General features: G+C 35.1%; 1 protein-coding gene across 1 annotated transcript in view; it reads right to left on the bottom strand.

Annotated features, from left to right (window-relative positions):
• The window catches only part of LOC106877289 (liprin-beta-1), a 367,092-nt gene extending 345,313 nt beyond the window's left edge, over positions 1–21,779 (bottom strand). Inside the window, exon 1 of the mRNA XM_089354745.1 lies at positions 21,364–21,779. The gene's annotated coding sequence lies outside the window, so the exon portion shown is untranslated. The remainder of the gene's footprint in view (positions 1–21,363) is intronic.
• Between the last annotated feature and the right edge of the window lie 1,641 nt (positions 21,780–23,420).

Consider the following 23,420-nt stretch of genomic DNA (forward strand, 5'->3'; position numbering starts at 1 on the left):
ACAAAATCCATCTGTGTAAATATTTGTAGAAAAAGATAAAAGAGCAACAAAAAATATTTTGATGTAAATGAGAGCACATGTATACATGTATAGAAGACAAATGGGTGACCTAAATAATAGAATGAAACTACATCCAGTATGTATATTTCCATACACACAAATGTTAATACACACATAGGATGGATGTCTGTCAGTTTTGACAATGAGAATTCAGTTGTTCAAAAGAAGCAAAGTTACAGAAGCAAACCCAAAAGAACCTGACAGAGGAAGTTAACAAAAAAATAAAACTGCTGCTCACTGCTTCTCCTTCTCATTACTTGATTGCAAGTAAGTGAAAGAGGACATTTCAGATCTCATTTGTAAAACACTGAACTCAATATTGAAAAATTAGCATATTATCAATCAGGTTGATTATTTACTATATTTGATAGCATAATAGATGCAAGGGCTTATTAGATGCACTTTCATTTCAGTAGCAAGTATTCAGGAAATAATTTTTAGTGTATTAACACATGTAATATTTAAAGCAATCTAACAACGCATACAAAAATATAGTACAAGTAATAATAATAATTCTTTCTACTGCAGGCACAAGGCCTGAAATATTGGGGTGGACGGGGCGGGGGGGGGGTACTAGTTGATTGCACTGAATCCAGTGCCTGACTGGTACTTATTTTATCAACCCCCAAAAGATGAAAGGCAAAAATTGACCTCAGCCAAATTTGAACTCAGAACACATTGATGGACGAAATGCTGTTAAGCATTTTTTCCAGTGTGCTGAGGATTCTGCCAGCTCATCACTATACAACGATGATGACGATAATAATAATAATAATAATAGTAATATCATTATTATAAGCAATTATTATTATTATTATGGAATCAGGCTAGGTAGAAAAGATTAAAATTAACCTACAGTAGTGAGCATCAAGGAGAAAAGTAGCGTATGAGAGGCTCAGTTTCACATATTGGCCCAAGGGTGATTTTTTGGAAACGTTCTTTTATTTTTGAAACAGTCTTATATGCCATCAAATGCAGTTGGTTTCATGATTTTTAATTAAATGCATTTATTTCATATTTTTGTTTTGTAGTAATCAGTTCTATCCATGTTCATTGTTTAAAAATGAATTTGTATCAAAGTCATTAATTTTTAAAAAATTACTTTAGAGTGTAATTACATAGATAATAATGACTTTCAACTTTCATAATTCATTGTATTTCTATAATTATTGAGTCATTAACTACTGTTAAATTTATTTGCAATGGAGGAGGGGCATTAACTTTTACAAATATTTCAAAGGAAGAATTTAAAAAATGGTAAATGATCGCTGATCTAAAGTACTTGCAAATACTATTCCAAAACAATACCCTTTGATGCTCAATCAACCTGCAAGAAACAGCAGTCTAATATCCCTCAAATTACACACTAGTATCTTAACCTTTTTGAAACTATATTTCTCTTGAAATACATTACCATTCTTTACATTGATTTTGAAATTTATGAAGAATTTTGTAGAATAACTTTGTAATTATTAAACAAGCATTTGGAATGTAAATCAACATGAAAATTTTGATGGAAAGGTTTAATTTAAATCACTTTAAAGCAGTAAGTTTGTATCATGGAATCAAAGCTGGTCTCAAGCAGGCTGGTATCAAAACAGTTAAAATGGATATGTGGAGGCGCAATGGCCCAGTGGTTAGGGCAGCGGACTCGCAGTCATAGGATCGCGGTTTTGATTCCCAGACCGGGCGTTGTGAGTGTTTATTGAGCGAAAACACCTAAAGCTCCACGAGGCTCCGGCAGGGGATGGTGGCGAACCCTGCTGTACTCTTTCACCACAACTTTCTCTCACTCTTTCTTCCTGTTTCTGTTGTACCTGTAATTCAAAGGGTCAGCCTTGTCACACTGTGTCACGCTGAATATCCCCGAGAACTACGTTAAGGGTACACGTGTCTGTGGAGTGCTCAGCCACTTGCACGTTAATTTCACGAGCAGGCTGTTCCGTTGATCGGATCAACTGGAACCCTCGACGTTGTAAGCGACGGAGTGCCAACAAAAAAAATGGATATATTGGTCAATCTTGTGTTTGATGTACTTCAAGCAGGTTGAGCACTACTCAGAGACTCTCTCATTGATACATTGGCTGTTTTTGAGTGGTAATAGAAATAAATATGTGGGTTGGATTGATGATTATGAACCACATGATTTGAACTTCTAATTGTTATCAAGTAAACAATTGCAGTATTAAATAAATGATATAAATAATGTACAATCAAGATTTGCATAAGCAACAAAACATCAAACAGAATAGAGAACTAATTGGACAGTTGCATCAGCTATAAAAAAAAAATAGTTGGGTTTTAATATATAAATAAATAATAGTCCCAACTTGATCTATTTCCACCCACACAAATTCACACTTCTTTCTGTTGTTATCTAGAATTGTTTAAATAAATTTTAACTTTTAATTTAGTTTTATGAAAGAAGCCTCATATAATATTCAAGTACAATAGAAGAAGTCACAAGCCTAAGAACAATTGACGGCATAGTTTCCAAAATAAATTGCCTTTTGTTTTAATTGGGTTTCATAATAAAGCAATACAAAATTCTTGGAATGTTTTTGCTTTTAAAAAAAAGTCAATTTTTCATCTTTGCTTCCATAAAAATTAAAACAGGCATTTGACAATTAAAAGCTCCTTTACATGAGTTCTGCCTGTTTTCAATTAGATTCACTGCAGCATTATTTAAGTAGTTATGTAATTTTTTACTTATTTATTTTTCTCGAGCCCTGGGACTCATAAGGCTGATTACCTGGTGTACATGGTGTATAAGTGACCAAGATCACATTTTCTTGAAAAAGACACCAGTCCATCTCAAAGTTCAAAGGCAGCAATTTTGAGGGGAGGGGGCAAGTCAATAACAACCCCAGTACTTGATTGGTACTTTATCTTATTGACCCTGAAAGAATGAAAGGCAAATGTGACCTTGGTGGGATTTGAACTCAGAAATGCCGAAAGAAATACCACTTAGCATTTTGTCTGATGTTTTTAGACAGCATGATTCATGAATTTGTTATATAAGATGAAACCAGCATAATTTTTCCTACACACATCACCCAATACTTTTGATGCCATATATCTACATCATCCACATCACCATTTTAACGTCCACTTTTCCATATGCTTGCATCAGCTAGATAGTTTTTTGAGGAAGACTTTTCTACAGCTGGATGCCTTTAATGTCACCAACCCTCAACTGTTTCCATGCAACATAATATTTCTCCATAGATATGTTCTCCCAGAAATGAATGATACTGCTCGTTTGACAATGACACTCATAACTATCACGCAATGTCAAAACAAGGAAACACACACACACACATACATGACAAGCTTCTTTCAGTTTCCATCCAGTAGATTCTCAATCCACCCACAAGACCTTGGTCAACCTAGGGCTATAGTAAAAGACACTTGCCCCAGGTGCTTTATAAAATAAAACTCCTTATCTAACAAACCTTCTCTCAGATTACTCCTCTCCAACCACAACAATCCTTCTGTATTTACTGCATATATTTTACTTCCTATAAATATCTCATGTATTCCGTCTTTTCACAGAAATCACACCACTTTGTTACCCATTAAAATAACAGCTCCTTACTCTCTGAACATTCACATCATTTGCTTGTTGTATACATCACTATAATTACTACTTAAAGAAGCAGAACAAATCTATTTCAAGCCAGCCAACTGACCTATCTATAGCCTGCAGTTTATGACTGCTCCAGTCAGTTACTTTTGTGCAAAAAACACCAAATTTCTGTAAGAATTGTCAGGACAGACTTCTCTGTATTAACTTTCTACTACTTACTTCCTGCGTAATGAGGAATGCTTACTGCCCAAATGCTGCTAGATTTGTTTATCTGGTCTTGTACATTAGTGTTTTGCATGTCAAAATTTTTCAGCTGGTCTCCAGTACATTTGCAAATTGAAGCCACTTATAAATATACAAAAGATTATTTTGCTTCCCTTCCTGGTTTCTAGATATTATTGACAGTCACTTTTTCTCTTCATTCTTTCTTAAGTAGTCAGACGTACAACCTTCTCTACTATACTATTATTCTATCACCATATAGACTTCTTGTGTAAGCTACCCTCTCTGGAGGAGGGGAACTTCAAGATGGAGATAGCTAGTAACAAGATATGTGCAATGATAGAACTAACTGAAAACAGTACTGTATTTTCTGATCTGTAGTGGTTAATTGTATGTGGTGCAGTGTTGAAATATGTGTATGGTGTACTCTCTCCAACATCCAATTTCTGTTGTTGTTTAATCCAAGGTTGATCCTGACTGAGAAGATCTATGACCCTGGCTACTTTGTCCTTCACTTGAGCATAGTGTAAATTATGAATTACTGAGAGATGCGCCTGTCTCTCAGTAAAAAGTACAGTAGTTTGACGGAGATCTGGTTGCTATTTTTAGCATTTAAGTAGCAAGGAGAGGATTCGTTACCAAAGTAAGCAGATTCTGATCACAACAGAGGTAAGCAAAGTGAACTTGGTCCAAGGATGGTAATTATTGATTCATTCTCAGTATCTTAGCGCATCATTTTGGGTTAATGATGCAATTATTGCAGCTGATGTTTCTGTGCATTCATCTTTTTGTCTAGACTGAGTGAAAGCAATAATGTCTTTAGCACGCTGGAATAGCAGAGACAGCTAGAACTTATGCTACCAAAGGAAATCCTAGGGCTTACTGTTTATATGAAAAACACAACATATATAAATAAAAGTACCAACATCAAAAATGCCACCCAAAATAGACCATTCTTTGTCCCCTTTACCTACGCTAATGTGCAATAATGTTCTGTAGACTGGATGCCTATTTAGAGCAATTATGCTTGTAGCAGCAATGATGGTGAGAAATGGAGCTTGCTGCAATATCAAACTGTATTCCTTGTGTATCCAGATGTTCTTCCCATGTCTTTTAGTATCGCCTTCAAACTTCACAGTCAAATATCAAAATAAAATTACAACACTATGATATGCTATGAAATATACTGTACAAACAAAATAATGTTTTTTTTTCTATTGTATGTCGGGACACATGATATGTTGTCTGTCTTCCTATGACATGTGTCATACTTAGTATATCTAATGTCCCATTAGTGTATTTATTTCCTTTCTCTCTTGGTGCTTACCTTTCTCCTCTTTCTCTCTCTCTACCTCTTTTAGTAACGTCTCTTGATAGTAACTGTCTCTCTCCAGCACCCACCCCCTCATACCACCTCTTATGTCCTCTTACTCACCCTCAGTTTCTAAATATACAAACCCACATTTACATGGTCACTCAGCCTGCTAGAAATAGCAGATAAATTCCCATCAACCCATACCTTACAGTCCTAGATGCCTTACCTGAAAGTAAGATGCAATGGTCATGGTTGGGACTTCAGATCATAGGTTTGATAGATAACAGTAACACCGCATTTAATTTCATAAATTTGAAAGATGAATATATTCCAGTATGATAGTAAATCTTAAACAAATCAATGTCATGCATGATATACCACCTTCTCCTCTTCTATAAACCTGAGATATCTATGTCACATAAATATATTTATAATACAATTTAGGTCAAGTCGTTAAAAAATTACAGAGGATATCTTTCAAATGGTAAACAATATAATTCAGTGTTTTTTTTTTGCTATTCTTTCCTTGTTTTCTTTTCTTTGCATGATTAGATTGGTATTTTATATTCCTAGTACTTAAAGTCAAAAATATAAACTTGCTGATTCTATAAAAATTTAAAATCTGCTTCCCAAAATAGCACCCTGAAGAGAGAGACATATCTTTATGTAAACCAGACCAGATATTCACAGACTCCCAAGAGAGAAAGTACAGCACTAAGAGGCTTAGAATACTGTATTGCAAATACATCCTACATATTATTACACACACACAATTTCACAATGGAGATATTGGATGCTATTAAAGTACCCTGTCATAAAATATCTGTGCCAAATGTTCAAATTTGCAGAACCATTCCACTTGTGAGAAAACTGCTGCAGGATACATCCCTCTCTCTCTCTCTCTCTCTCTCTCTCTTTCTCTCTCTCTCTCTCTCATCAGTAAGTGTGGTTGTTTCCGAATAAAATGTGACAAACTACTATGCTCTCACCGCAATCTGTAATTTTTCTCACTGCTCAGTGAGAAAATTACCCCAAATATAAAACATGTTACTAATTTGGATCAGTACATTGGACTAATATTGGTAAAATACAGTCTTTGGTATGACCGACCATACAACTCAAATATAAACACTCGTCAAACTAAACTATAACTTCAAGCTTATAAACGTACATCAAACTAAACTAAGTTGTTTTAATGGGTTTACTCACCTGATTGGTCTAAAATCACTGTTAGTAATCAAACTTTCACTGTAATGTGTCTTATAAACAGCTGCAGGAATTTTCATATAACTTTATGCTATATTTTTATAGAATATATGTTTGTTTGTTGCTATTATAAATGAAGTTTAAAAAAAAAACTTCTCCTGTATGAAATACAAGTTGGCTTATGTTTCTCTTAACTTTACTCTGAAGTAACAAGGAAGTAAAAAAAAAAAAGACAGTAGCTATAGCAATTAACTTCACTAATTACTTGAAAATTAACACCTGTATTTTCCATTGTACTTCGAGAGAGTAAAAAAAACACCTTATTAAATGACTGTCCTTTGTAGTTTGAGACACCCACAAAGTCTAAAGAACTTTTGTTATTATTTGTAAAGAAGCAGGAGGTACATTTGCTGTTGATTAGAAAATTTCATTGCATTATCAATAGTTGGAAAGACATACTTTTAAAATGAAATCTGTTTAAAAAAGAAATCACATTTCTGCCATAACAGCTTCTTTTCTCATAGTTTTTTTAAAAGTACAAGATTGCTCTTGATAGATTCTTTGATCCACAAGAACAGTTAGATTATGCTTCACTGAGGAGATCCAATAAGACTGAAACATGTCAAGACATATCCCTGCATGACTAAAGATTTGTTTTATTCCCCACTGCATTCTGTATTTTAAAATTATCGAGTGGTCTCTTTGTTTTCTATTTTTATCTATTTATCAGAATTAGTCATTTAATAAAATGATTGTTTTTATCACCAAGGATTTGATTATTTAGAACTAGTATACTTTTCCTGCCAGCTAAAGACTATCTGGGTTACAGTTTTGATGTTTATTATAGTTAAAATGAAGTTTCTGAGAAAATGTGAGCCCATAACCTTTGTCTACTAAACCACCAGCCTGCTGCAAAATAAACTTACAGGTTAACCAAACAGAACACCCAACATTTTGTTTTAATAATTGCCTAGATTTAAATAATCTCATAATATTTCACCACTTTTGAAGGCAGCAAGCTGACAGAATCATTAGCACACAGGGCAAAATGCTTAACAGCATTCTAGTCAGTTGCCCTTCCTGTTGCCAACCCTCAACTGTTCTCTAAGGCCAGACATGTTCTTGGAAAATATTGGAAATGAATGATACTGCTTGTATGACAGAAACAGATACATATACACACACTTACACACGTGTGTGTGTGTATGACAATGCACACACACACACACAATGTAAGAAGCTCTTTTCAGTTTTCTGTCAACCAAATCAATTTGCTTTTGTAGGCCCAGAATTATAGAAAAAAATACTTGACTACACTGCCACGCAATGGTACTGAACCCATAAAAATGCAGTTGGGAATCAAACTTTTCAACGACACAGCCACACCTGCACCTCCTACTGGATTATGAAACCAAAGTTTTAATTAATATTTTTAATGTTAAAACTCAAAGATCTTTAATGAAGTGGTGAAAAGCATGAAAAGTGGAGTTCTAATTCCTCAAAACACTCTCAAACGCTGATATATTAATCTAATATCTATCAGCCAAAACAAAAAGAAAACTAAATACATCATGTATCTTTGTTTATATCACCCGATTCTTTATTATTATAGTGATGTATAAGATAAATCAATATACACTAAGTCTGAATTTTAACAGGTTTGTAAAAGTACTATTTTTCTAAGCAACAGAAATTCTTTCACATAAGAAAAAAGTAGTCTATGATAAGAAATATGATTCAGTGTGATAGAACATCTTGGGTAGCGAATACCAAAGATCCACTGAGATGAGTAAGAAATTAACTGGTGATGAACTCTGTGTGTGTGTGTGTGTGTGTGTGTGTGTGTGTGTGTGTGTGTGTGTGTGTGCGTTGTGTGTGTGTGTATGTGTATGCGTGCACATACATGCGTGGTTTGTGTGTAATGTGTGTACATTCATGCGTGGTGTGTGTGTATGTGGTATGTGTAGCGTGTGTGTGTGTACATGTGTGCACATGGTGTGTTGTGTGTGTGTGTACGCATGGTGTGTGTGTAGTGTATGTGTACACGTGTGGTATGTATGTGTGTGTAGTATGTATGTGTAGTATGTGTAGTGTGTGTGTGTACATGTGTGCACATGGTGTGTGTGTGTGTAGTGTGTGTGTGTGTGCACGTGTGGTGTGTATGTGTGTGTAGTATATGTAGTGTGTAGTGTGTGTGTACAAACTTAAGAGAACGGTCATGCATAAATAAAATTAAGAGAATAATTTAGTATCAAAAACTGTGGCCAATGTTTAGGGTCTACAGTACATATGTGTGTAGAACAATGCATCGAAAATGATAAAAAAAAAATAATGATGAAACAAAACAACTATCAAAATTCTCTAAAGAAGATAGTTGCTATTACTGTAGAGACAAAGAATTATTTTGGATTAATTAGATTAGGCACAAGAACAGATAAGATAAAAACAGGATTAAGATGCATAGAGAAATACAGTATTGTACACCAATGCCAACTAGGGAAAAAATAGATGCTTAAATGATGGTAGTGGTAGAGGTAGGCAGGATGAGTAAACATGCACTAAGCTAAAAAAAGTGTTAACATAAGCAGTAATTAAGGTCAAAACAAACTGACACAAAACCATTTTGCATGAAGACAATAAGAATATAGAAAAATAAACATTATCATATATTAAGAAGGAGGCAGGAGTGGCTGTGTGGTAAGTAGCTTGCTTATCAGCCACATGGTTTCGGGTTCAGTCCCACTGCGTGGCACTTTGGGGCAAGTGTCTTCTACTATAACCTCGGGCCAACAAAAGCCTCGCGAGTGGATTTGGTAGACGGAAACTGAAAGAAGACCGTCGTATATATGTATATATATATATATATATATAGATATATATATATATGTGTGTTTGTGTTTGTGTGTCTGTGTTTGTTCCCACAACATCACTTGACAACCGATGCTGGTGTGTTTACGTCCCCGTAACTTAGCGGTTTGGCAAAAGAAACCAATAGAATAAGTACTAGGCTTACAAAGAATAAGACCTAGGATTGATTTGTTCGACTAAAGGTGGTGCTCCAGCATGGCCGTAGTCAAATGACTGAAACAAGTAAAAGAGTAACGAGTAAGAGTAATGTTTAATACAGTTATCTACTGCAGTTGATGTTTAATACATTATGAATTTTTATATCTTGTTCTTGCAAATTAAGTGTCCAGTACAATTTTTTTTTTTTTCTTATCTTAAGGTTACCCTAACACATAATGAGATATAAATATACATTTCATATTTTTTATATCTAAATGAATCTAGCACAACTACCGGTTCTTCTGAATGTACAGACAATAAGTCAAGTGCTTGCTAACTTTCACCTCCAGTGAAAGTGGTACACTGACATGACTATTTTTATAGAAATATTAAAAAAAAAAAAAAAAATAAATGACTTATTCCTATGACTAAACAAAAGAAAAAGAAAAAGATACACAGTCCATGTAGTAAGGAAAGTTATCATACATCTAGATATTGCTCGAGAGAAATATGTATTTTATTACAAAAAAAAAAAATATATTATTCTAAATCTTAGGAAAATATGAACAAGCTCTGAATCAACAGACTTCAAAATCATGAATTCTAAAGGATAAAACAGCATATTGAAAAGAAATGGGGATAGTAGTATCCTTGTGCCTGAGTTGAATGCAACAGATTTTCTTTTTATCTTTTAAAACACAGATGAAATTAAAATTTCTAGTTTATTACAGTAAACACTTTGAAAGAAGACAAACACAGGCATGGCTGCAAGATTTAGAAAGTTGCTTCACAGATATGTGATTTCAGGTTTAGTCCTTCTGTATAGCACATTCAGTGTCTTCTGGGTCAACCAATACCATGTGAAAGATTTTGATTGATGGAAATTGCAGAAAGCACACCATTGCTTCTTCCTGTGTTTTCTTCAATTCTTCTCTTCCGCAGATTCCTTCTACTTGAATTGCTTGGCACTTCTTATCATACTTTCATCTTTCATGTGCATCACATGTCTATACCAGCACAATCTTCTCTCTTGCACACTACATCTAATTCCTCTTATAACCAATTTTTTCTTCCAGCTCACTTGTACACTAACATTACACATCAAACAAAAAAGCCCTTGCCTCATTTCATTCAAGCTTTCACGCATCTTCCAATATTCACTGTCCACATTGTGATGCCATGCAACACTGCTCTTTGTACACAAGTATCATACAATCTACCCTTCACTTGGAAACAGAATTTCTTTGTTGCCAGCAGGGGTTACAGCTCCCTAAACATTTTCCCACTCTATTCATACATTGGCTATTTTAAACTTTCAGAACACACACCTCCACTGATTATTAGATTACACCTATGTAACAAAAGCTATCAACTAATCTTAAATTTATTTCACAGGTGGTCTTACTGCTCACTACACCTTATCAGCCTCTTTCACATGGAACCAGAATGAGGCAATTTGGCATAGTTCTTTAGATGCTGGCAATTTGGCGTGGTTGACTGGACATTCAACCTGCTTTTAGTAACAGTACGTTTTAGCACTGGAGGCTGTTTATACACATACACATGTGCACAGAAATATACACATACTGAGAGAGAGAGATTATACATACATACAAACATAACTTCATGCTCACACACATAAACAGTCAGGAAGAGAACGAAAAGGAGAGTGAGAGAGGGAAAGTGTTAGAACAAGAAAAACATTAAAACGTCTGATGTCAAGTAAGTCAGCATCAAATCAGTGGCATCAGAAGTTCTCATACCCTTATGAAACCATCCTTCCCTGTAATCCCACTATACTTTTGCATCCATATTGAGTATACCAGAGGGAATTTTATCAACTCCTTTTCTGTATAGCAAAAGTAGTCCACTTCCTGCCAGCTAAAACTTATATTTGCTCAGTTTACTTTGAAGCTTTCTAATTCTAGCTTTTGCTTCCCTGTTTGGAATTTCTCTAAATTTGCAATAGATTCAATAACTAGAACTGGGTCATCTACATAGTTCTCATGAACATCTGCCTTAAAATCCTTATATGGTGTAATAAATAAATAAAAATAATAAATGCACCCTTTTAAAGCCTAGCCAGGTTCATGGGCCTGTTTCCCGGTTTCGATGGCGTATGCGTTCCCCAGCTGAGTGGACTGGAGCAACGTGAAATGAAGTGTTTTGCTCAAGAACACAACGCGTCACCCGGTCCAGGAACCGAAACCACAATCTTACGACCATGGTGCCGACACCCTAACCACTAAGCCACGCGCCTCCACCTTATATGGTGTAGACAACTATTATAAATACTGGGATAGTGTGTGCTGAAAACTTAATGGCAAACCTCTTACTTTCAGTTTCTTTCTGTACTACATATACCTGATATCTAGCTTTTTTCTCACCTATCTGATATTGTTCCTTGCTACACACACATTTTATTCCAATCTTTCCAGAACTGTCTCTTAGCTTTTATGGCTTTATCTACTGCACCATTCCACCAGCTTGTCACTTGCCATCTGGTCAATCTACACCTTGCTCTATGCATAGATCTGGTCTGTGCTTGCTGTAGAATGCTTCATAAAAAAAGGTAGCAAGCTAGCAGAAACGTTAGCATGCCGGGCAAAATGCTTAGCAGTATTTCATCTTTACGTTCTGAGTTCAAATTCCACCGAGGTCGACTTTGCCTTTCATCCTTTCAGGGTCGATAAATTAAGTATCAGTTGCGTACTGGGGTCGATCTAATCGACTGGCCCCCTCCCTCAAAAATTTTGGGCCTTGCGCCTAGAGTATAAAAGAACGTTTCATAAAAACTCATAATACTCTTCTATAAATCTTTATCTCTTCCTCCTCTTTATTTAGGTCAACAAGTACTTGTTTGAATCTACATCTGATCAAGGGATCTTACAGTATATCAATACCTTCTTTTTCCAGATTCTCTTGTGTTTTCTGAATCCATTTACCCTACTAACCCAGATATCACTAATCCCTAGTCCATGTTGAGTGATACATTTTTCATTGGAGAAAAAATTAGCATTCACATCCAACTGTCAATTATATTTCCAAGTGAGTATGGAGTCTTCTTGTTTCGTGTCATTGCTTGAGACAGATTAGTAATATTAATCCACCTCATTCTTTATATCATGTACATAACTTACATATATATATATATATATATATATATATATATATATATATATATATATATATATATATATATATATGTATATATATCAGAGTAGTCATTATGAGATTGTCTAACATATCGATTAAAGTCACCAGCCATGATAATAAAGTTGCTGTCATCATTTGTTAGTGATAGTCTGCAAGAGAACTTCAAAGAAACAGTGCTCTTGCTCACCTGCCAGTACTGATTAGTATGCATATGCTGAGGTCAATCATTGATGCTACTGTGCTGCTTATGACTAATCAAAGTTTAATCATTTGTCATATATCCTGATTACTTCAATTACTTTATCGGCTTTGCCAAACAAAACGCCTACTCCACCCAACCCAACACTGTTACATATCCAGAAGAATTTGTACCTGTATTTCTTGCCCACTAAGAGTCTGGCTGAGGCTTCCCTCTATCTTGTCTTGTATACATGGCATACATTTATTTGCCTCCACTCTAACACCAGACTTATCTTTCATCAGCATTATGCCAACATTAGCAGTGGCAGCTTTGGAGTCTGATGCTTGACAGGAGAAAACCTCCAGTAGCCAGTGAGCTGTTTGATGCCTGTTCTTCTACATCTGAAAGGAAGAGAGTTAAATAAGAATGCCGAGACCATTTGATGTTAGCCAAAGGGTTCTCACACCTGGTCAAATGTTCCCACCTGAGCTCTTCCCTAATGTGCACACCATTAATATGATGTGTCTGTTCAATGCATGCAACTAAGTTTTGTCATTGTGTGCCTTTTTTTTATTTTTACATAGAAAGGGTATCTAGTCAATCAAACTATTATCAATCACTTTACAACATGAACAGGGTACATTTTATCATGTCAACAGATTGGAGAGACTGTCAAGTGGCTCCACTTCTAAAATGTTTCTTCCACACCGTCTTTTATTCTTTTTTTTTTTGGCAGAGTTAACGCTCTCCTAGACTAGTTGTCTCTGTTGCAATTTGTAGTGTTCATGTCTCATCTGTGTTGAATTTTAATCAGTATTAATTATATCCAACTCGGGTTGTTTTCACTATGGCTAAAGAACTACATTTCAAGGCACTCCAGTGAAGGCTGTAGAAGCAGTTACATAGTAGCTCCCTGTCATATGCTGTTAAAATAGTTAGGGTAGCATGGCAGACACAGATACCCCCATGCTAGGTGATTCAGTCTAGTTTATATAGATAATTATTATTTTAATTTAATAACATACTTCCATATTGCAATCCATGATATAACCTGTAATATCATTATTTATCACAATAAGCTCCACAGAATACATAGAAAGTGAGAAATAATCTGATAAAGACACTTGATTCCTCTGCACAGCACTTTGAGCTGTGTCTTTGCAGTCTGTTGGCTTCTCAATATGAGAAAAGAAAGAAGAGAGTGGGGGAGGGGAGGAGAGAGAGAGAGAGAGAGAGAGAGAGAGAGAGAGAGAGAGACAGTATGTGTGTTTTAAAAGAATAAAAAGCTAAGAGAAACCTAAGAAAAGAATGAAAGTTGAGAGAAACTAAGAGAAGAGACAAAATTAGTAAGAGCTGAGAAATGAATAAAGTTTAAATATGAATAATTATTATCTTAGCTTAATTTAATAATGTTGGGGCAATTTTGCCAAGCATCCCAGCAGAATCAATGAAATATGGATCCCAAAGTTGATTAAATATACCCCCTCCCTTAAATGTGTGTAGCTCTGTGCCAAAATTACAAATCCTTATTGTTATTATCATTATTATCATCATCATCATCATCATCATCATCATCCCTGTTGTTTGTTGCTCATTTAGTGAAGCAAAGGAATGCACAAAAGATGCAGTGAATCTCAAGAAGATGGCTAGAGAATCAATTATTTAAGAGTTCCTTATTCATTGAACACATAGTAAATTGCACCAAATCAAATTATAGATTACTCTTTATTTTATTAACACAAAAGGAATGAAAGGCAAAACTGTCCTCCACTGACAAGATCCATACTGAGTTTAATATCCCTTTGATGTTTTGCTGGAAGTAGCAAGTAAGTCTTGCCTCTTGGATAATGTAATTATTACTTGTTGAGTTATCGATAGTATGGTAATAAGAACTTCAAAGATGTAGAATCGAGAGATGTCTAGAGGACTGCTGCTTCTTATTCTGTAGAACAGGAGAATTATATATGTATAGCAAGTATGTGATGTTGCACTGTTGGAAAATATTAGCAGTTTAGTTAGAGAGGAATTAAGTGTAGATTGTTAGATGAACAATATGAACTGCTGATAAAGATTGAATGCAAGAGAATGGACATGTCACAATGGTATCAAAAGCATCAGTTAATATATGCAAAGAAGATACAACTGCACTTTAGTGGTGTATATGTAATGAGAATGTGAGAGGACAAAGTTTGATTAGTTGGAAATAAACGTTAACATAAGAAAAAATTTGTGACAGAGAAGTTATGTGATACTTCAGATCAGTGAATTTAGGAGGGAGAGAAAGAGGAAGAGTGGGGAGAGAGAAAGAGAGAGAGATAGCAAGGAGAGAGAGAGAGAGAGAGAGAGAGAGAGAGAGAGAGAGCAAGGAGGGAGAGAGAGAGAGAGAGCAAGGAGAGAGAGACAGACAGACAGTCAGAGACTTAGAACTGTACAACATCTCTGTGTCATTTCATCATAATAGGAATGAGAAAGCCTTATCAGGGTAGAACATGCCAGAAAGTGTAAGGAATATGAAGTTTATAATCTTTTGCAGAGCACTTTGGGCAGGTGTCTTCTACTATAGCCCCAGACTGATCAATGACTTCAGAGAGAATTTGATAAATGGAAACTGTGTGTCATATGTGTATATGTGTGTGTGTCTTTTATGTCTGTGGTTGTCACCACCCCCACCACTGCTTCACAGCAGGTGTTGGTTTGTTTATGTCCCTGTAACTTAGCAGTCCAGCAAAAGACACTGACAGAATAAGACTTAAGAAAGAAAATAACTACTGGGGTCAAATTTGTTCAACTAAAACCTGTTGAGCCAGTGTCCCTGCATGGCCGCAGCCCAATTATTCTACTGATTTCACTCATTGGACTACAACCATACAGAAGCACAGAGGCTTATTGAGTATATCACTAACAGTATTTATTTCAGCTGGGTAAATATTTTATCAATCTATATCAAACCACTAAGTTACTGGCCATAAAGAGGCACAACACGAGTTTTAACTTATGTATATATAAAAACAGGGACACATATCAATGACAGGCTTCCACACAGTTTCCCTCAAATTCCACTTTTTTACACAATATTCAGCTTGTGGCTTTTGAACAAGAAACTTGCCCGAAAAAGCTGTGCAGTGGAATCAAATTCAGCACTATGTGGCTTTCAAAGGAATTCAGTTAAACTCACACAGTTATATTTGTGCCTGTTTATATAATTTCCAAACATACATGTCTCTAATCTTTAACCTGTCTTTGGCTTCAGATTTTTTTATTTTTACATATATATAAATGTGAAGGCGCATAGCTCGGTGGTTAAGGTGTTGCATTCTCGATTGTGAGATCATGGGTTCGATTCCAAGACAGGGTGTTGCATTGTGTCCTTGAGCAAAGCTCTTCATTTCACGCTGCTCTGCAATCACTTAGGCATCTGACATACGGCACCCCATTGCAATTGTACAGGTAATGTCGATTTGATGGAGGAAGTGAGTTTATATCTACACAAACATTTGATTATTATAAATAAATCATCTGTGTGGTTGTTCGGTAAGAAATTGTCGAACCCTCATATATCATCTAATGACAGGAGAGTCCATCTATATAGTGGCTGTGTGGTAAGAAACTTGCTTCCCAACCACATGGTTCCAGGCTCAGTCCCACTGTGTGGTACTTTGAGCAAGTGTCTTCTACTATAGCCCTGGGCCAACCAAAGCCTTGTGAGTGGATTTAGTAGACGGAAACTGAAAGAAGCCTAGTGTATGTGTGTGCTTGTGTCTCTGTCTCCTACCACTGCTTGGCAACTGGTGCTGGTGCATTTACATCCCTGTAAATAATCACTAGGGTTGATTCATTTGACTAAAAAATTCTCCAAGGCGGTGCTCCAGCATGGCCACAGTCTAATGACTGAAACAAGTAAAAGATAAAAAGATATATCATTAGATAAAAGCTAAGCATAAATTACGGAACTTTTATAGTTTCACACTTTCTGCTTTGTTGTCCTACAAAGCTAGCAAGGGTGAATTTTTACCTTTCATCATACAATAAGGTTAATGAAATAAAAGTAACATTGATTTTTACAGCTATTTCCTTATCAATAGAAAAAGTAAATTTGTATAAAAAAGGAAAAAACATCTTATCAATTCTTTGATGTCAGCTGTGCTTACTGATCAAGCAGACTTCTGATCAAAAGGTATTTTAGCTATGACTCTCATTTTAAGTACAAGACCCATTTTTTATTCTTTCGCATAATGGTATTTATGTGTGAGTTATCTAACAAATCTTTACTTTTTTTTTTCTGTTTCTTTTTAGCACATTGTTAATTGAGGGTGATTTGGCTGCTATATGGTAAGTAACCATGCAGAGAGGTTTAATCATTGGCTTTTGTGTGTGTGTGTGTTTATGCATGTGTATGTGTGTGCTTATGCATGTGTAAGAATAGGTTTCCAAGTCAGTTCATGCAGGTATAATTTCTAGTTTCACTCCTTATAACAGCATTTTTGGGCCTTGTAGTCAATATCCTGGACAAAGAGATGGATTCCATTAAGCTCATATGACCATGGTGTACTCAAATAAAGACAAATTCGAAATGAGAAAAATACTATTTATTTTAAATCATCATCATCATCATCACCATCACCATCATCATCATCATCATCATTTAACGTCCGCTTTCCATGCTAGTATGGGTTGGACGATTTGACTGAGGACTGGTGAAACCAGATGGCAACACCAGGCTCCAATCTGATCTGGCAGAGTTTCTACAGCTGGATGCCCTTCCTAACGCCAACTACTCTGAGAGTGTAGTGGGTGCTTTTACATGCCACCGGCACGAAGGCCAGTCAGACGGTACTGGCGACGGCCACGCTCAAAAAAGTGTATTTTACCTGCCACCTGCATAAGAGCCAGTCCAGCGGCACTGGCAATGATCTCGCTCGAAAGTCTTTACACGTGCCAGGAAGGCGATGCTGGGCACAGGTGCCATCACGATTTCGCTTTCGCTTGCCCCAACAGTTCTTCGCAAGCAGAGTTATTGATGCTATTTGCATGAAAAAAGAATGGCATATATAAAATAGTTCTTTTTCCAACCAACTGATCTGTTGTTGACAATGCTGAAATTTATTTCACAGGCCAATTCTTTTATTCTTTCACTGGTTTCAGGAATCCTACTATGGCCACGCCTTTGTAACTGGCACTCCTTCAGTTATGGAACAACCCGCTCATGACATTAAAGTGCAAGTGGCTGAGTACTCCACAGACACATGCACCTTTAATATAGTTCTCAAGGAGATTCAGCATGACACAGAATATGACAAGGCTGGTGCTTTAAAATACAGGTATTACTCATTTTTGCCAGCTGGGTACTGCTTTTAAGGGTACAATTAATTACATGTCGACCACAGTTCTTGTCTGATGCTTATGTTATTAGCAGAAAAGATGAAAGGCAAAGATTACCTTTGAACTCAGAACATAAGATAACAAAAGCTAAATGTTCAGAAAATAGACACATTTAGGCACAGGCTAAATGGGCTTGCTGCCTATCCACATGGTTCTGGGTTCAGTCCCACTGCGTAGTACCTTGTGTAAGTGTCTGCTGCAATAGCCTTGGGCTGACCAAAGCCTTGTGAGTGGATCTGGTAGACAGAAACTGAAAGAAACCCGTTGTATGTGTGTGTGTCCTACCCCAGCATCGCTTGACAACCGATGTTGGTGTGTTTATGTCCTGTAACTTATTGGTTCAGCAAAAATGACTGATAGAATAAGTACTAGGCTTACAACGAATAAGTCCTGGGGTCGATTTGCTCGACTAAAAGGCAATGCTCCAGCATGGCCGCAGTCAAATGACTGAAACAAGTAAAAGAGTAAAGAGCACATTATTATTTTCTGTTACTTTCAACTTTCTTACTAGTGTACATGTGTTTGTGTATATCTTTTTGGTAAATGAAAAGTAAAGTCTACTTCAGCAGAATTTGAACTCAGAACATAAGGAATCAAAAGAAATGTTGTTAAGCATTTGTCCAAATAATGATGTAGCACATTGGCTCCCAACCTTTTCAGTGGTTCCCAACCCTTATATTTAAATGAGTTTTCCTACGGACCCCTTTTAATATGCTTATCCTTATGTGTGTGTGTGTGTGGATATATATATATATATATATATATATATATATATATATACTTTATTTATTTAAAAGCAGCAGAAATATAACAAAAGACTTTAAATAAAGCATATTACTCTACCTCTGGTATTTGAGTACTCTTTTTTCCACCTTGTTGCACATTTTATGTGCTTACTCCGGTATATATATATATATATATATATATATATATATACACTTGATAATTGCAAGCACCTGTATATGCCAAATAGTGGCCGGGGTGAAAGAATAAATTAGAAATGTAAAATTAAAAACGTAAAATTGTGTTCTGTTTTAATTTTATGTTTCTAATTGATATATATATATATATACATATATATATATATATATATATATATATATATATATATATATATATATATATATATATATCATTTGTAGAAAACATAAATCAGAAAAAAGAGGCACACTCTAAGATGTAGAGCAATATATATTAAAAATGGAGAAGGCCGGTTTATGGAATTACCTTAGGTTTCCTGTCCATAAAGGGTCTAATCCCATAAACCAGCCTTCCCTATTTTTAATATATATATATATGAAATTTTGAATTTAGCTCGTGAACTGCCAATACTACCTTTGTGAACCACCAGGGGCCTGCCCCATGACCCCAGGTTGGGAACCACTGATGTAGTGTACAGGCATGTAAGCATGGAAAAGTGGGTGCGAATGACAACGCTGATGAATGCACACATATACACAATAATCACCACATGTAAACATGCACTAATTATAACACACACACACACACACACACACACACGCATTAATTCTTATAAACCTAAGTACAAGTAGTTATCACCACAACGATCATCATTATTGTCGCCGCTGTTATCATTCTGTTACTGAAAGTCTGTGTGTCACTTCACCTAAGAAGTAGTAACAAGGATAACAAGAAACAAGACAGAGAAAAACCATAACTGCAATAGCAATCAAAGTGACAATAATTTAGGGTAAAGGAAGGAAGCTGAATCAACAAGTCAGGATGGTTTTACCATTCTTTATGTAGTATACACCCTACCAACTAGCAATTTAATCTTTTGGGTGTATAGAAATGGGGCAGGTTATGATGGAAATTTTCATAGCTACAATTGTTTCTATCATACACAAACACATATATAGACATACATACACACAAACATATATATGAAATGTATGTATATGTATATATATATATATATATATATGATCTGATGTTATAAAACTAAGTTATTTAAACCATTTCCAAGTATGAGAGTATAGAATTTTGCATAGCCACATAAAATATATACAGATTGTAAGCAGTCTCAAAAGATGTGTTTATACAACAAAATGACATTCCAAGTTTAAAAAAAAAAGAAGACAAGAAAGCAAGGTTACATAGAATTTGCTTGAGAAAAATGAATTTAAACATTATCAGTGCTTTCCCTTTCAACAATGACAGCATTATATCACACATACCTACATACATACATGCAGTGTTGTCTTGTTTTCTTCAGAATCTATATGAATTAGCATTGGGCTATGTTTTAGTCAACAGCAAATAACAGTAACATCCTTGTGTGGTTTTCATTAAAAGAAGAAGAAGACAAAACACTGAAAGTTTGTTGTAGCTTACTTTCGAATATAATTTGGCAGGAGTAGGTAGAGAGAGAGAGAGAGAGCAGAGAGAGAGAGCAGAGAGAGAGAGCAGAGAGAGAGAGCAGAGAGAGAGAGCAGAGAGAGAGAGCAGAGAGAGAGCAGAGAGAGAGAGCAGAGAATGCAGAGAGAGTGAGAGAGAGAGCAGAGATAAAGAGAGAGAAAGAGAGAGACAGAGAGAGAGAAAGAGAGAGACAGAGCAGATAGAGAGAGCAGAGAGAAAACAGAGAGAGCAGAAAGAAAGAGAAAGAGAGAGCAAAGAGAAAGAGATAGTGCAGAAAGAAAGAGAGAGAGACAGTAGAGAGAAAGAGAGAGAACAGAAAGAGAGAAAGCAGAGAGAAAGAGAGAGAGCACAAAGAGAAAGAGCAAAGAGAAAAAGGAAAAAAGGGAGAAAGAGAGATATACAATAACTTTTTTATATTTTAAACTTTACAATTATAAAGTTCCAATTTTTTATTAAAAAATTCAGTTTTGAACTGTTAACTACAACAATAAAACACAATAATTTAAAACTACTTCAACATATCTACAAAAGCAATTTTATACTTCAGAAATGAAATAGGATAAAAGTGAAGTATCCAAAATTTTAAGTTGACAACATTTTTGAAGTTAAAATTGAATAGCAGAAAATACAAGTACAACTATGAACATATGCTACAAGTCCTGAAATGCTGACTACAAGTAAATTAATACTATCAAGAGATATTATATGACTAAAATTAAAGCTACCATAAAGTCTACTGAATCTAAAAAAATAACAAAAATAAGACATCCTTTTCAATTTAATTAAACATTGTAGCAGAAGAAAGTTATTTAAGTGCTAGCATAAATAATGAAAGTATATATGTAACAAGTAATTTATTTAGTATCTTACCTGGTACAGCAGCATCTTAAAAATTTCATGTAATCCCAAATGGAAAAGGTAATCAAGAAAATCCAAATGTTCTTTTTTTATTTACACTTTTTTATTTAAACTTTCCTTTTCCCAAAATAAAACTTAAAACATTTGACGAAATGACACAGCAAGAGAAGAGAAATGGAAGTATCATAGGAATATGCCGAAATATTCTAATTATCATCTCGCCTGAGGTTAAAGGCTCACATGAAAAGAATCGGTTTGTTTGGCAGAATTTAGGTTGTGAGCTCTGAACTTAGACCCCTAGTTTCTCCCCTAGTTTACTGAATAAAGAGCCTGTGAGCAAATGACTGTGTGAGGAGATACTCAAATTTGGTTAGCTGGTGGGAACATGTGTTTCTAACTATGAGAGGTTACAGAGGAGAAGGAAGAGGAGGGGGAACTTAGATGAGCCTGGAGTGGGTATGGGTGAAACAAAGTGACTACTGTGCTAGGGTAGGGGAACATCATTTAGTGAGCAGGAAGTTCTAAGCTGAATATACAATATTATGTTTTATATACATATATATCTATATCTATATATATATATATATATATATATATATATATGTATATATATGTATAACAACTTCAGCTACAGCTACTGAGAACTGACCATTAAAGTAAGGAGGAAAGAGAAGGGTAGCAGACTTCACCACTTGTTGGATCACTACTGCCAACTTATATGAATAATTGTAGCTAGTTTTAATGTTGTCTTCCTCACCAGAAATTCTTACTAATTGGTACTTATGAAATTATATGGCTACTGAATACATAGCAACAGAAAGTGACCAAATCTGATAAATAATGAATGTACAAGCCAAAAATCTTTAGATATTTTTAATTTACAGTTATTAACAAACAACGTCTTATTTTAGAAATAGTTATCTTTTTCACTCATTTTCTACTAATTTTTGTAGTATTTTTTTAATATTAATTTGTTGTAAAAATATTTTCACATTAAAATATTTTTCAACTTTCCTTTTAGCAAATGAAATGAAAAGGTGTAAGCAAGCTGACAGCCTAAGTCCAGGTGAAAAAGGAAAACAAAAAAGTAGAGAGATTCTTGCTGGAAGCAAATCTTGAATTATTGTTATCAAGTATGATTAACTTTTTACACTGATTTGACAACAGTGTTTCATTCACAACAGCTGTTGGATTAGTAAATATTGTTTAATCCCATATTAAAAGAAATTGCTTACAACCTTAAGGATATCAGATTTTCTTTTTAGAGTAATATATGTAATTATGGGAGAGATGAAAGCAACGAATAAATGACAGAACAGAAGAAGGAGAAAGGAAGAATAGAAAGATGAAAAGGCATATGAAAGCAACAAAAGGAAAGATAGAAATATAAAAATAAAAAAAACATAGGCAAACAACAGAGGAAAAGTGAAATAAAGAGAAAAAAAAAGGAATAGAAATAGTGAGTTATTTTTTAAAATTTTACTTGCTGAATTTTAAAAATCAAAACCTAAAATTTCCTTCAAAATATAATTAGTAAATTATATTGTAATATTTCTGTTAATAGTTATTACTGATAAATTAAATGTTTAGATAATATATTTACATGAAATTATGAATTATAGACGCAGGAGTGGCTGTGTGGTAAGTAGCTTGCTTACCAACCACATAGTTCTGGGTTCAGTCCCACTGTGTGGCACCTTGGGCAAATGTCTTCTACTATAGCCTCGGGCCGACCAAAGCCTTGAGTGGGTTTGGTAGACGGAAACTGAAAGAAGCCCGTTGTATATATATGTATATATATGTGTGTGTGTGTGTTTGTCCTCCCAACATCGCTGGTGTGTTTAGGTCCCCGTAACTTAGTGGTTCGGCATAAGAGACTGATAGAATAAGTACTAGGCTTACAAATAATAAGTCTTGGGATTGATTTGCTCGACTAAAAGCGGTGCTCCAGCATGGCTGCAGTCAAAATGACTGAAACAAGTAAAAGAGTAAAATATCACTATGTTGTTAGTGTTGTTTAGTCCAGCTCAGCTAAGCTCTAATCAAACATTTATGGTATTAAATGTAAG

This window comes from Octopus bimaculoides, chromosome 7 (assembly GCF_046866305.1).
Source record: "Octopus bimaculoides isolate indiv1 chromosome 7, ASM4686630v1, whole genome shotgun sequence".
NCBI classification, from domain to species: domain Eukaryota; kingdom Metazoa; phylum Mollusca; class Cephalopoda; order Octopoda; family Octopodidae; genus Octopus; species Octopus bimaculoides.